Source organism: Wyeomyia smithii, chromosome 2 (assembly GCF_029784165.1).
Source record: "Wyeomyia smithii strain HCP4-BCI-WySm-NY-G18 chromosome 2, ASM2978416v1, whole genome shotgun sequence".
Classification (NCBI taxonomy): Eukaryota; Metazoa; Arthropoda; class Insecta; order Diptera; family Culicidae; genus Wyeomyia; species Wyeomyia smithii.
This window is the reverse complement of record NC_073695.1, coordinates 240,260,676-240,264,893: the sequence shown is the minus strand read 5'-3', so window position 1 is coordinate 240,264,893 and position 4,218 is coordinate 240,260,676.

The following is a 4,218-nucleotide window of genomic DNA, read 5'->3' as shown; positions in this document are numbered from 1 at the left end:
GCTCATTCAGAATTCGTGATTTCTGTAATAGCTTCAGAATGATGCTCATAGTTTTATTATCAGAAACTGATAAGGAAGCGCAATAAACAAAAAAAATTTTTTGCGGAATTTTTCCAAAAGAAATAAATCAGATAATAGTTTTTATTATGGAATTCCAAAGATAATCCATATTCCATCCTAATCCTTAACGAGTCTTTTTGGATCTCCTAACAATTTTTCTTCGGGACCAATGGGTTTTTATCATTATTTTTAATTTAAATTTTAACTTGTTGCCTTTTTTGTTACCTTTATCTTGGTCTCTTTAAATTAAGTTCACACTGAATATATATACGCTTCTTACAGTGCTCAGTGATAGCAAAGGTAATCTTTTCATTAAAGGTTAACTCCAAATCTTGTATTAAAACACCACTAAAATGAAGTAAGCAATCCAAACGATTTTCAGTGCGTCTTGAGCTGCCCGACAGATCAGACGTATTTTCGGTTGCTTGTGGACTGGTCTTTGACTGCCTATAGCTTCAAAGTTTGTGTTTTGTCAGTGTGTCTTTTAAAGATTACCTGGAAGTTAACTTACATCAGTCTTTCTCAAGACTACCTATTTCTTTCTTTCTCAATACTTGCAATTTGATATTATTTTTGAACTTTTTTCGTATCACCTGTAATGGCAGGACGAAAAAAGAAACCACGCATCGCTACGGGGAGGAAAAGAGAGGCATCTCTTTCTGACACATCGAGTGTCTGTAGTGACCATCCTTTTGATATTTTGCTTGAGCAAGAAGCTGGTGAAATGGAAGTTACCAATAATGAAACTATACAAAATATAAAATCTTTAAAAAAGGAGAAAGTTCCACCTATTGTGGTAACTATTTCTTCTGAATTTAATATATTCAAAAAGGGACTTTCAACGTTTGTTTCTGACGTTCAAGTTACCTATCAGATTGGCCGTAGAGGTGAATGCCGCTTATTAGCCGACTCAGTAAAGGGTCGTGATCGTCTTGTTCAGTATTTAACTGGAAAGATGTATAATTTTTTTACATATGATACGAAGAGCGCCAAGCCTTTCAAGGTCATATTGAAAGGTCTCACCAACGATCAAGCCGTTGATGAAATCAAAATTACTTTGACAGAATAACTTGGTATAGCCCCTACCCAAGTAATTCTGATGCAACAAAAATCACGAGGCGAAAACAGTCAGCGAACTGGAATTTCCCTTGTAAATTATTTAATTCATTTTAACCGCAGTGAGGTTAATAACTTATTTTTTTTTGAAAAAGCACATGCTTTATATAACGTGCGTGTAAAATGGGAATTATATCGAAAGTTTTGTAACATGGACCAAAAATGCCTCATTTGTGGAGACTTCTCACAAAAAGGACACATGTTCTGTGAAAGAGAGTAAAAATTTTCGCTGTGCGAATTGTAACGGCAACCGTATGTCGAATTTTTATCAATGCCCAGTCCGTTTAGCAATTGTTAAGGCAAGGCAAGGTAAACAAAATTCAATTTCTCAATTAAAACCAACTTCAAAACAAAATTCTCCAAGCGTACCACTGACGCATAGTTTACCTACTCCTTTGCATACCCGTTAAACTTATGCACAGGTTACAGGTAGTTCGAACATTATACCGCCTAGTGTTGGTAGTTCGAAAATGACCGTTAATATGGGTAAGCAAAACACGCTAGAAATTAATTGTACACCTATAACTCCAGCTAATATTGCTGCTGAAAATATTTTTTTCTAATGTCAACTGCCTGGGGCCTATTACGGCAGGTAAACTTTCTTTTTTGCAACAGGCAATGTTCGATCTTATGAACGCCATGTTGCAGGCAAAATCAATGTTTGAAGCCATTCAAATAGGCACAAATTTTACTATTAAAATTGTTTCTAATTTAAAATTTAGCAATGATTTTAAATAAAACAATTAAAATATTAAATTGGAATGCTCGCTCATTGAAGGCCAATGCGAATGAGCTTTTTAATTTTTTCACAGTAAATAATGTGCATATTGCAATTATTACTGAAACATTTTTGAAACCTAACATAAAATTAAAATATGATCCCAATTACGTGGTTCATAGGTATGATAGGATTCAGGGTTCCGGCGGTGGAGTTGCAATTGTTATTCATCGCCGAATCAAACATCGTGCTCTTCGTCACCTTGAGACGAAAGTTATTGAAACTTTGGGAATTGAAGTTCAAACTGAACTTGGGATTTTATTTATTGCGGCAGCATATTTACCATTTCAATGCACACGCGAGCACAAAAATTATTTTAAAGGTGATTTACAAAAACTCACCAGAAATCGTTCGAAGTTTTTATAATCGGCGATTTTAACGCTAAACATCGTTCATGGAATACTTCTCAAAGTAATTCCAATGGCAAAATTTTATTCAATGATTGTTCTTCAGGATACTATTCTATTTTGCCTCCGAATAGTCCTACATGCTTTTCTTCTGTAAGAAAACCTTCAACAATTGATTTGGTGCTTACAGATCAAAGTCATGTATGTAGTGATTTGATTACACATGCTGACTTTGATTCTGACCATCTTCCAATAACTTTTCCTTTATCACATGAATCAGTTTTAAACCCCTATATTGAGAGAAATTTCAATAATGAGCTTGATTGGCAAAACGAAGTGAATATTGATTCCACTTTGGAAGCATTAAAATGTGCAATTGTTGATGCCAGGCCAAAGGCTCAAGTGAAATTTGATTCACCAATAATTGACGAAAATCTTCAACTTCTAATTCGTTTGAAAAATGTCCGCAGACGTCAATATCAACGTTCTCGTGACCCTGTTTTTCAAACTATTTATAAAGATTTACAGAAAGAGATTAAACAACTCTTCTGAGAAATCAAAATTTTGAGACTAAAGTTGAAAAATTGAAACCATATTCAAAACCTTTTTGGAAGCTGTCGAAGATTCTTAAGAAACCTTCAAAGCCTATTCCAGTTTTAAAAGATGGTGAACGTTTTCTTGTATCCAATGAACAAAAGGCTCAAAGACTCGCTCAGCAGTTTAAGAGTGTTCATAATTCAAATTTGAATTTTGTGAGTCCAATTGAAAATGAAGTCACACGTCAATTTGATTTAATTTCTCCCAGAATTTTTTACCTGCAGAAATAATTGAAACTAACTTGAATGAGATTAAATCAATTATTAAAAATTTCAAAAATATGAAAGCACCTGGTGACGATGGAATCTTTAATATACTAATCAAACATCTCCCTGAGAGCACAATGGAATTTTTAGTGAAAATTTTCAATTGCTGCTTCAAAATTGCATCTTTTCCCAAATTATGGAAAAATGCAAAAATTACTCCCATTTTAAAACCGGATAAGAACCCAGCTGAAGTTTCAAGTTATCGACCAATCAGTTTGCTTTCTTCAATAAGTAAACTGTTTGAGAGAATTATTCTTAACAGAATGATGTCACACATCAACGAAAATTCAATTTTTGCAAATGAACAGTTTGGATTTCGCCATGGCCATTCCACAACTCATCAATTGCTCAGAGTTACTAATATGATACGAGCTAACAAATCTGAAGGTTATTCCACTGGAGCTGCTTTTTTAGACATAGAAAAAGCATTCGACAGTGTTTGGCATAAAGGTTTGATTGCGAAATTGCAAACTTTTAATTTTCCAATTTTCCTAATCAAAATTTAAAAAAACTATCTTACTGATCGAACTCTGCAGGTTGTCTATCAGAATTCAAAATCTGATAGATTTCCTGTCAGAGCAGGTGTACCTCAAGGTTCAGTCTTGGGTCCAGTCCTGTACAACATATTCACTTCAGATCTTCCTGACTTGCCTCCAGGATGCACAAAGTCATTGTTCTGCGATGACACAAGCATTTCCGTAAAAGGAAAAAGTCTTCGTGTCATATGCAGTCGATTGCAGAAAAGTTTAGATATTTTTTCTTCCTCCTTGCAAAAGTGGAAAATCTCTCCCAATGCTTCTAAAACTCAAATGATAATTTTTCCGCATAAGCCTAGGGCTTCTTTCCTCAAGCTAAACAATAATCACGTTGTCAAGATGAATGGGGTTATTTTAAGTTGGTCCGACAAGGTTAAGTACTTGGGACTAATTTATGATAAAAAACTTATTTTCAAAGAGCACATTGAGAGTATACAAGCCAAGTGCATCAAATATACGAGATGTTCATATCCTCTCATTAACAGGAATTCTAAACTTTGTTTAAAGAACAAACTTTT